Source organism: Perca fluviatilis, chromosome 7 (assembly GCF_010015445.1).
Source record: "Perca fluviatilis chromosome 7, GENO_Pfluv_1.0, whole genome shotgun sequence".
NCBI lineage: Eukaryota > Metazoa > Chordata > Actinopteri > Perciformes > Percidae > Perca > Perca fluviatilis.
In genome coordinates, this window is record NC_053118.1 from 8,786,798 (window position 1) to 8,799,561 (window position 12,764).

The window sequence follows — 12,764 nt, forward strand, 5'->3', positions numbered from 1 at the left end:
TTTTTTTTCAATTTCTTTATTTTTGAAAGGGGACAGTGAACATTAATCAACATTGAAACAATGTAAATGTTCCCGAGTTAGCTCAAAAGTGATAATTTTCATCGGTAGTCCCCCGTGCAACATGCAACATTGATGGATCAAACTAACTCACAGATGGTATGGCATATACTGTAACCTCAACCATCAAATTAGATCAGATGAACGCACATCGGTCCCAGTTCACTGGCCATGAAGTCAGAAGAAGCATTCAGAAGCCAAAAGAGTTCTGACCGGAACACACACAGTGGAACACTGAGATACATTTGGATAATGACTGGAATACAGAGAAGCTATTTAGTCGCAGGAGAGGGAGGGCACATGATTTGGCTTAGACAGTGTGTGGAAGTCCTTTGTTGCAAAGGACAATCCTTCCTAACCCATCTCATTAGGGGAAGGGGCCAATTGTCACTGCGGAAAGCTGCAAGAGCTTTTGGCAAAATGCAACCCCCTGAGAAAAGCAAACTTTGACTTCAAATCTATTATGTGTTAATGCTACAGAGAAAGATACAGAAATGAATGGGGACATCAGACACTCGTTTTCAAATCATAATGACAGTGGTGGATTTCATCAAGTGCACAGTTTCATGCATTCATTACTGTTATCACATAGCCTCTCTCTTGCAGTGAATCTCTCAGAGCCTCTGCCTTTCTGCTCTACCCAATTGGTCTCATCTTTTCACTGTCTATGTTTTATCCTGTGCCAGGTGCAAAAAAAAGCTCAGTTCATTAAAAAAGATTATGTATCTATAAAGGGTAACCTGCATGTCTCCTGCATGGGAACACCAAAGCAGCTCATGCAAATGATAACCTCTGACAAGTTACATTCAAGTTTAGAATATGTGTGTGTCTAATCCCTATTTTTGATTGTACAAAAATAGTGAACTGATAAAAAAGAAAAAGTGACAAAGTGCAAGGTTAAAAAGCATGTGACTTAAACATCAGTCAAGATTCCACTGATGAGGTGGAAACTATCAGATCTGTAACGAGTATCTTGTAACCTTCCTCACATTAATACATGAAAGAAACAACTGTCATGTTTTCATTATGTTTGCCTCCACCAATGAGGTGTTTTCAGCTGGGCCTGTGTGTTTCTTTGTTAATTGGTTTGTTTGTTTGCCTGTCTAAAACTGCTGGCTCGATTTCCACGAAACTTGGTGGAAGGATGTAGCTTGGCCCAAGGAAGAATCCGCTATTGAACGCAAGTATGACAATGTAACAAAAAATAAACTGTGTCCCAGGATCTAGTTAGCGCCAACTAGAAGAATGGAGTCAACAAATTAGAGCTGCAGTAGGTAGAAATCAAAAGCGCCAGACCTCTTCCTGCAGCTCTTGCTCTCCCCGCTGGAGTTAAAAGCTGTGGTACGTGCGAATGAAGGTAAATATGGTGCAAATTGCGAAAGCTTGTAGACTTGAAGTGAGCATTTGTAGAATACGATGTGGGAACTTGCAGAACAAACATCTAAGCTTGTATGTTAACATTTTCACCAGGGGATAATATTAACCCACCTGTGTTCTGAATGTGAAGTCACAGAAAAAATATTCACAGTCTGCTTCCTATCCACTTTCAGTTTCACTGTTGAAGAGTGTTGAGATGATTTAATTATATTTATATATAAGCCAGCTGGCTAGTTAGCTAACCCTAACTTGCTAATTCCACCATGCTACACTAAATGAGACATACAAAGTTGTCCCATCTAGCGACAGAAATCCTGCTCTCCCTGAGAGCTTCACAGCCCCAAGTTCACAGGTACAAATTTGTTTGGCACCACATGTATTGCAATAATGGTTGCAAAAGTCAAGGCGTGCAGATTCGCCACTTTGTGATGCGAGAGAGCACATATGTGAAGTTGCAGTGAACGATTTGAGAGCTTGTAATCACCAAGTTGTGGTTGTGCTTGAAAATGGAAAAAAAAAAAATAGAGTAAATGTTCCATTACAAGTTTGCAGCTGTCATTGTATTCATGTATATCAATATCCATCTACACAATTGTGAATATTTTCTCACATCGTATTCTACAAGTGCTCACATCAGGTGTACAAGCTCTCGCATTTTGCACCTTTACCTTCACACATGCATGGGGAGCTGCACGAACGTTACAGTTAATCCATGGCTTTTGGTTGACATGGTTTTTAATGTTTTCTGACAGCACCAATGTTCGGGCCCCATTTCAGAAAGCAGGATTAGTAAAAACTCAGAGTTAGTTGACTCAGAGTTGACGGAAACTCTGCTAAAGCCCAAATGGTCTCCTAAGCCCCTCCCCCCACGAGGGAGAATGAATGTGTACGCATGAGCAGTGACTGACATGCAGTTAGACACCCCCCCTGGCCCTGATTGGTGCATCTGAACAGGGAGCTGTGGATTTTTGCAAATCGCGCTACAGGCTGTTGGTGGTGCCAGAGAAGCTGGATTCTTTTTTGATTACCTCTTTCATGTAGTTCTACTGGAACATAGGGTCAGTTTCAGCAAATATGACAGAAAGTTAGTTTTATAAGTCTTACCTACTGCATCAGGTTTTCTTCAACAAACCCTGAGTTTCTTTCCCCATTTACCTCCCCATGAAAAGAAATAAGGTGAGTAAGTACATTTTTATCATGGTACACCATCAGTTAGATGTAAGGTGTAAACCTCAATAGTATCTTCCCTTGTGGCCGCTGACAATGTGTCTTCATCATCCTACTGTAAGAACATTTTTATGTTGTATGTGTTGTACTCTCTAAACCGTTATGAACTGTGGAGTTTTAAGAGAATTTAAAGCTGCATGGTCTGTTATAGCAGGCTTCACCAGACAGATTACACCATCTGTAACTGGTGGAAGATGAAGATAAGTGCCCAACATAACTTAGTTTTTACAACAATGCAGGCCGCATCACAATTTCCCAAAATAATAACTACATTGAGTCACCTTAAAATACATTGTGTATGTAGGGCAAGAATCTGAAAAAAGTAACAGCCATTAATTAGTCGTAACGTATAAACTTCCAATAATAAGCCGACTTCCGTCTGTCGTTGTCTGAGGTTTTGCAGTAACGGACAAACGAGCAGCGGAGTAGTAAGGTTACGCAAAAACGCGTGCATGCTAGAAATAGAACCAACGCCTATTTTTCCTGCGACACGCAAGCGTGTTGGAAGCGTTTCCAGGCAAATAGAATAGGAAAACGTTTATATGTCATTTTGACACGAATACATATTAATAAATTATGTTTGAAAGTCTCCAGGTTTTGACATAAATGCAGATATAAATGTAATAAAAAAAAACATAATTAATAATCGATTTTCAAATATTGCATCTGTCAACACAGAACAAAATATTCTGTAGCCTATTTTGCCGTCAATACTGCCGACGTTGTCTTTACTGTAATCAAATCAGTATATATTAGTTTAAGATGAAGTACTGCTTGAGAGCATTTTATCAATGGGAAACATACATGTGTACAGGCAAGGCTAGCAGCAGCAGCAGCGTCAGACACGTTTCTGGTGTGTAAAGACAGAAAACTCCACGCAGCTGACACGCAGCTGACACGCAACAGAAACGCCACGCTCACGCCACGCCGCCAGTGTGTAACTGGCCTTAGTCAGTAACATACTGGGGAGTGGGGGTTGGTGAGTGTGCAGCCTCATCTGGACCAGGACCTCGGCTTGCCTGTCTCTCCCTCTGCTGGGTTTTGCTCAAGCATCTGCTGTAATTCAGCAAACACATAATCCACCAAAGCAAAAGTTAAAGGGGTGATAGAATGCAAAACCGATTTTACCTTGTCATAGTTGAATAATGACAGTTTAGGGGGTAACTATGACATACATAGAACCGCTAAATCCCATTGACACCTCTTTTCTCTGCAAATCTCACAATTTGAAACTGCCTCTGAAAACAGGCGAATCTCAACAAGCCCCATAGTTGACGTCAACTATTGCGGCTCCTCCTCCTCCTCTAGTCTCTCTCCTTGTCACGCCCCAACATTTACATAGGCTACACAACTGACCTGAGATCAGTTAGTCTTCTGACTCTAGGTCGTGCAGATCTCAGAAATTATACAGTATTTCATCTGTTGTTCATCTGCTATTTTAACATTCAATTCATTTCTGAGACTTTTTTATGCGAGAAATCAACAATGTAGAGGTCAAATATGGGCCGTTTTACAAAAATGTATGTCTAATTGCAAATTTTGTCCGACTGTGTGTCAGAGTTCAGCTGCCGGTGCTGCCTGTGTTGCTGCCTCGCCACCTGGCCTGCCTTCCTTCACAGACCCCGGCCTGCTGTGAGCTCGAGTGAGCTCCGTCAAGGCTGGCAGCCCACAGAACTTCATAACCGTGCAAAGTCACTGCTTTGTGGGTGAATGACTACTAAACGCCGCTGCCCTGACAGAGCTCTTTTAATGTGTGTAATTATAATGTGTTGAGTTATTTAAATAAACGATTGGGGACATAAGTCGCAAGTCTCATTGATAGAGCTAAATGTAGCTCTATCAATGAGAGCTAGCTAGCCTCCTCTTAGAATTCCTCTGGAATTCACAAAAATTCATTAACTTGAAATCGGACACCATTGTTAGCTTTATAAAACCCTTAGGTAGATGTTGTATACGTGGCGTGACGAAATTCAAACTGTAAATATACTCGAATTACGCCCAAAATGAAGCTAACTATCCATGATTTGTAGCTAAATATAGCTAGACTTGAAGGGACAGCCGCAGCTAACGAAACACCTAGCTAGTCTCCACAAATATTCTTTAATTTGAAATCGGACACCGTTGTTAGCTTTATAAGACAGTTATATGTTGTATAAGTGGCGTGACGAAATTCAAACTGTAAATACACTCGAATTACGCCGAAAATGAAGCTAACTATCCGTGATTTGTAGCTACATATAGCTAGAATTGAAGGGACAGCTGCAGCTAACGAAACACCTAGCTAGTCTCCATAAATATTCATTAACTTGAAATCGGACACCGTTGTTAGCTTTATAAGACATTTAGTTATATGTTGTATAAGTAGCGTGACGAAATTCAAACTGTAAATACACTTGAATTACGCCGAAAATGAAGCTAACTATCCGTGATTTGTAGCTACATATAGCTAGAATTGAAGGGACAGCCGCAGCTAACGAAACACCTAGCTAGTCTCCACAAATATTCATTAACTTGAAATTGGACACGTTGTTAGCTTTATAAGACATTTAGTTAGATGTTGTATAAGTGGCGTGACATGTGTGTAACATGTGGTAAGAGATTGCTGGTGTAAGCTCGCTGGCCGCGCTCTCACTCTCACACAACGGGCCATTTAGCTAGCAGGAAGAGGGGAGTTGCAGGCCCTGGAGCTCTGTCAGGGCAGCAGTGTTTGGTAGTCCCTGCTGTGGGCTGCCAGCCGTGACGGAGCTCCAAGTACCTCATAGAAGGCCGGGGTCTGTGAAGGAAGGCAGGCCGGGCGGCGAGGCAGCACCGGCGGGTGGCGAGGCAGCACCGGCGGGCGGCGAGGCAGCACCGGTTAGCCATCAATATTTGTAAAACAGCCCATATTTGAGCTTTATATAGTTGATTTCTCGCTTAAAAAAGTCTCAGAAGTGAATTTAATAACGAAATAGCCCGACTAACAATGTATAACTTTGCAGTGTCTGAAATATGAGACCTGCTGTCCAGTCTCCCATATGTTTCTATGTAGTTTGCTCAAACCAATCAGCGCGTAGCTCATTCGGAATATTCATGAGCATACCATATTTGGAAGAAAAGCTCTTGTTCCAAATAGAGCCATATTCACAGGGTAGTTAAGGGCCTAATAAAATAGCATTCGGGCAATTTTCAGCCCAACCAATGTTACATACCCCATTAGGAGACCTTAAGGAACAGTGTAAAATACCCTGTATAATCATTCTATCACCCCTTTAAAGGATTATTTTAATTAAAGGTATTTACCTCTTTTCTCACCAGACACCACCATGTTTCTCATTACCCCTATTTTCCATCAGATGCGTCTGTGCTGCATTCCAGAGGGGCCGTGGCCCCCGCAAGGAATCACGGCCAGTCAATGCTTTGATGTTTCATCAGCCGCGCCGCATCCCAAAAGCGTGCGTGAAGCGGCTCTCCGCTCCGCTAAAGATACGCGCCAGGTCTATTTTGATGCGAGCCGTGAGGCGTTTGGACAGCCAGGCAAGTGATAGCGAAAGCATCCATGCAATTTACTAAAACACACTTCTCAATATCGTATCTTCCTCTACAACACCACGGACGACGAGAGATTCATAGAGACAATATAATCTGTGAGTCGTGCAGGCAAGACGCTCCGCTTCTGCAATGCTCCCGTGGTGGTATGACGCGTGGCGGAGGACGGTTAGAACGTACAAGCTGCCCATAGATGTGGCACCTCAGTGTTCTACACTGCACTGGTAAATTTAGAGCCCCTGAAGGAAACACATCTGTTTAAATAAACCAGAATACTGTTCCACAAATATACAGTGGCTGTTCCTAAAACTTTCTGCTGTTTTCTGGAATTCTTGTAGCCGCTGGGTAAACCTGCTGTTATTTTAGCTGGACTCAATGGATAGTTGCTAGTATCTATAAGGATTATTTTTAGAGCATGTGCATGTGTTTATGGGTCATTGTGTCCTGGCAGAAATAAATAAAACCAATTTATATTTTTTTTTTTATTTCAGTAACACACCAAAAGGAACATACACAAGTTGAATAAAAGGTCAGTAATTTTTTATTATATAAATAGTCCTTAGGCCTTTTATGTGTGGGTTTTGCTATATTTCCTTTGTCCTTGGGCAAGATTTTGGACACTTAAAGGAACACGCTGACTTATTGGGACTTTAGCTTATTCACCATATCCCCCAGAGTTAGATAAGTCCATACATACCCTTCTCATCTCTGTGCGTGTTGTAACTCTGTCCGACGGCCCAACCGGTAGCTTAGCCTAGCACAGATCCTGGAGGTAACAGGTTCCAACTAGCCTACTGCTCCGAATAAGTGAAAAAATAACGCCAACATGTTCCTATTTACATGTTGTGATTTGTAGAGTCACAGCGTGTACAAATAACAAGGTCACATGAGACACAGCCATATTCTAACCGTATATAAACTGGGAACTATATTCTCAGAAAGGCAAAGCACTGGTAGTCTCTGCTCGGGGCTTCTCAGGTGCTGCTAGCATATCACTCCGCCCAAGTAACAGAAGTAGCACTGCTTCGCCTTTCTGAGAATATAGTGGGGCCGTCGGACAGAGTTACGACACGCATGGAGATGAGAAGGGTATGTATGGACTTATCTAACTCTGGGGGATACGGTGAATAAGCTAAAGTCCCAATAAGTCGACGTGTTCCTTTAACCCTGCTTAAATTTGAATTTAATATTGATCTAATATTAACTTCAACGACACAACGAGAAAAAAAAGAACACCTGTCCCTTGGGGGCACTGTCATTTCTATAGCACTGTATAAAATGTAGATTCAAGGAGTTCTTTTAGGGTTTGTATGACCACAGCAATAGTCATCATGTGACATAAAGGCACATGGCTGGATGACAGAATTAGCTCCATGGAGGGAACTGAAATATGAACAAATCAAGGTATATATATATATATATATATATATATATATATGTGAAGATAATGTGTAACAAAAAGGTGACATATAGAGTAAACAATACACATATGTAGACATACAGAAAATTATATCTATATATATATATATATATAAATAGCAGTTATGTTGAATGTTGATATGACAGACAATGTACAAATCATTTATAGAGTAAGTGTGTGTGTGTGTGTGTGTGTGTGTGTGTGTGTGTGTGTGTGTGTGTGTGTGTGTGTGTGTGTGTGTGTTTGTGTAGGCATATGAGTTTGGATGACAGACAAGTGTGGACATGGTGAGTGAACCTTAGTGTGATATAACAAATGTTGCAGAGACGATAATAATAATGAAGATAAATAGATACAAAAAATAAGACAAGAATAGACCTGAAACAAATCAATAAATGATAATAATACAATTGTACTTACTTTAAAGTAATTAATAATAATATAATTGAATATTAGTACAACTACATCAGCACTATCCTTGTCTTATATCAAATATTGGTGTTCAATAATATATGGTGATTCATATTTATGGTATAATTATAATAATGATATGATGACATATTACAAAATAATATCTAATATAATTGGTATTGACAATGACTTGACGGCTTTATGCAGTAGTGCGTGGCAAGGCCAGACCTGGACTAGCCAGGGCCCGCCGCGGCACAACTACAAGGCTTGGCAGGAGACAGGCACGCCAGGACAAGTGCAGGGGCACAGACAGGCACGCCAGGGCAAGGGCAAGGGCCACCCCCCCCCCCCGTGTTAGTTTGGTATATGATGATATATATGGCACAATGGAAAGAATGACGTGAGGGGGTAGAGAAAACATTTTTGAATATCCCCATCTCCAGGGGGAATTGAACACCCTTGATTAAATCCCATGAAAGCTCTCTGTCCTGTTGAAGTAGCTGAGTTAACCAGAAGGAGGAGCTCTTGGCCCGCTTACTCTCAGCCTCTGTACACAGAGCCAGCGCTTACAGCCTGACTTCTGATGCTGCATGACATTTTATCAAAGTCAGTTAATAAGCAGCTCTGCTACAATAACACACACACACACACACACACACACACACACACACACACACACACACACACACACACACACACACACACACACACACACACACACACACACATATACAAGCAGAGAGAGCAGCAGAGCTATAAAAGGTTTAACAAGTATAAGACTAGCCTTGACTTCTGCTGATAAAGAGCTGTAGTTTTTACAGAGCAGCGGAGCCTTAAAGGGCAATTCCGGTGCAAAACGAACCTAGGGGTTATTAACTGATGTGTACCTACTCTGTCGCTCTCTGGGACATGTTTTCATGCTAATCGAATGAGTTTGGAGCTTTGACGAGGCTACCGCGGACTGCTGGTTAACTTACAATGCTAGCATTTTGGGCATGGGGACACTCAAATTAAATCGTTATTTAATACCACTAAAAAGGCTCGAAATATCACCACACCATAAAGTTAGCATAATTAGGGTCCCTAAATGTGAACCGAAGAATTGACAACATTGTAAGTGTACAGATAGTTTATTAAAAAGATGTTTACTTGCGGGAGCCATCTTGGAAACCAGTCATGACTAGTCGAACGCCGTGCAACGTGGAATCTCCATAGATAGTATGGGAATCTCAGACTCATTTGCACGGCGCTCATTTTTCGACTAGTCATGAATGGTTTTCCAAGATGGCAATTTGGGGTGTTTCACTGACTATTTAAGGGCAACTATGGGCGTGACATGAAGCCACCAAAGCTGCACCACATTTAGAGTCGATTGTGATTTGAAGGGAAATATAGGACGTAGGCATAGGACGTGCGTACAGTTTTATAAATCTGAATATTTGTGTGCGTACTCACGTCCTATGTTTCGTCCGTACGCCACTTCTGACAAATTCGCTGCACAGATTTATAAATGAGGCCCCTGTTAACCATAGTCCTCATAAATCGACCAGAATTTTAAATTCCAACACAAAGAAAGCGGATATCCGGCCTAAAAGAGCAGAATTCCCGGCGCCAGCGGAGCAATCCTTGAAGTGGAATGTCGTTGATATAGACTACCACCAACTAGGCCTGCGTATAGTTACTACACTACCAAGCTTAACACCTGTACTTTTTATGTCTGAGAAAAATGCAAATTCTGTGCATCCCATAGACTGTAGAGATTATTAGAGACTGCTTAACTATTTTCACTTTGATTGAGCAGCACAGGTGATCAGAAATTCTCTGCCTAATGATGAGTGTAGGAACTGTACCTTTACTGTACTGTACTTTATTAGAGATCACAAGTTCAATCATAAGTTCAACATCAGCTTTCTAAACTGAAGTGAGCTTTGGTTACAATTGAGGACTGACGTGGACAACTGCTTAGAGGTCATTGGGTGTGTGTTACATTGTGAAAGAGCAAGTAAGAATGTCGAAGAGTGTGTACGTGTGTGCGTGTGTGTGTGTAAAGATGGCTTAAATGAGGTTGTTGGGTCACATAAGGACATGGAAAAAGGGGTGTGTCTTTTTTTGGGAAAGTGTCAGACAGAACATACACTCGCAGGGCCTCCACCCGCACTGCGGTGACTGGCATGGTATGAAAACAGGAGTATAATTGGCAGAACCACGATCCCATGAAGCCTCTGTGAGCGCAGGAAAAACCCCACATGGCTTCAGACAGAATGAAGAGGAAACAAACAGATCAGAATGTTTAACCATCCATACTGGATTAAATGTTCCATTTGAGAAATAGGTTAATATATAAATATAAAATAAAAAATCTCCATATAAACGTAGACAACCGCCCCTCGGATTGAGCCCTGCCAATGGTGTGTTCCCAGACCCAACATCTGGATCTGGCTTGTCAGGCTACTCAACTTTAACAATTAACATGACAATAACCCCAACTGCAAATTCTTCCTAGCTCGGCCTCCACTTCGAGAGCTTGCTGCTGGGCGGGCAATATCAACGTCACTGATGTCAAAAGCTGGAGGTCGCAAAATGTTCTTAAACTGAACTCTAACAAAGCAGAGATCGTTGTTGTAGGGTCCCAGTAGCCTAGAAATCTAGACGCACCCTAGCGGCAGCAAATGTAATTTGTCTCTGTTGGCTTGCAAGGTGGAAAAACCAAACTCTAGTCAGGCCAATCGCATCGTGTATAGAGTCGGTGGGAGGGCTTAACATAAGGAGGGAAGAATTGCGACGGTTCCGGGTGAATTCCCTGCTACTTGAAAGCAAAGAAGATGGCTGCTCCTGCTGGCGAACAGCGGTCTTTCGAATCAGCTTTGGAAGACTTGGAGTTAAGCTTTTCTTTGAGAAAAGAACAAAGAATGGCACTGAAGTCATTCTTAAAAAAGGAAGATGTGTTCGGGGTTTTGACGACCAGATACGGCAAAAATGTAATCTATCAACTAGCATTGCTCTGGTTGGCCATGAGTGCAGAGGGAATTTGAAAGACAACCGTTTATCCCGCCCCTCAGATTGAGCCCTGCCAATGGTGAGTTCCCAGACCCAACATCTTGATGTGGGTCTGGCTTGTCAGGCTAGGGTCCCAGCCTATTCTGCAATTTCTGCCTTTCGGCTGGTCCCCTTTTGAAAAACATCAAAAATACGATCCATCTTAACTAGACACAGAGATCATTTTACATGCCTTCAACTCATTACGCCTGGGTTATTGCAACAGCCTCTGTACTTGCTTAAACCAGGGCCCAGAGGCTCTGGAACAATCTGCACGGGATATTATGTAGGTCAGCTGACTCAGTGGTCTCCCTTCTTTAAACATACTTTTATCAGAGAACCTTTCCTGGTTTTATTTGAGCTTGAACATCTTTTCTTTTAAACATGTTTTTACTATTCTTACCTACACTGTAAAAGGTTTTTATACACCTAATAGTCTTTATTTGTTTGTTTTGTTTTAAAAACCGGATGTTTTTATGACTGGTCTGTTTTATGTTGCTGTTTTGTAAAGCACTTTGTAATGTAGATTTTGAAAAGTGCTCTATAAATAAAGATTATTATCATTTATTATTATTATTATTATTATTATTATTATTATTATATAACACACTTATAACATTGTAATTTCCCCACTAGGGATCAATAAAAAGTATAAATTGAAATTTAAGGATGGGAAAATACCCAAAAAGCATAATTCCTATAATTAGGTTGCTTCTATTGGTAAATGTTTTTTTTGTAACTAAACATAAATAAATAAACAAATAAATAACCCAGATGAATCCTCTTCTCTATTCATTTTATGGTATTTTAAGTTATGTTATAAAAATAAGTTCACAATTTAACGTTTGCACAATAAACAGGCCTTGACTTTGCCAGAAACAAAGGAGTAACACATTAAAGCACTATAACACTCCCTGTGAACAATGCTTGATTGACCTTTTCCACGGCAGACATGTTGACATGTCATAGTAGGAAAAGCACAGGTGTATTCAAACCCATTAATGATGGCTGCATTCCACTTAGGAGAGGCCCTGGTACTGTGCATGCTGACTCACTGAAATAGTTTACTGGGACATTTTTTTTTTTATGTTGCTAAAACTTTATATATCCTACCTCAATCAATGCTCTGTTACAAGTCTACTTATGTCTTTTGTTGTCTGTCCTGTCCCATGTCTGTCTTAAATGCTCTACTTTAAGTAGTAATTGCACTTTTTGTAAAGTCTATGTGTGTGCACTAAATGTCTCGAATGTCGTTTGTATATAATGTTTTCAGATATTTTAAATGTGTAACACCACTTGATCCATGGTGAAACGTTGTCTCGTTTCACTATATACAGTGTATGTGTTTGAAATGACATTAAAACCCACTTGACTTGACTTGACTTGATGGAAATGAGTTAAGGTTATCAATTTCAGCTTTGCTTTTCCTACTATGATAAGTCAAAATGTCTGCCGTGAAAAAGGTCCACACTTTAAACCACAGGAACAGACAACTGACAGACCAAGCCACCTACTGCTGCAGAAAAAAAAAAACAGTGGAAAAACATAAATAATTACAGGCAGAATAGAGGCAGAAACCACTTCTGTATAGAAAAGTAAATGAAATGTCCATCAAGGAAGAATATGTAACTATTTACAGCCACATGCTGTTACAAAAACCCCTCAGCTTGATGGAACAAAAGACACAGAAAAACAAGTTTCTCCAACCGCA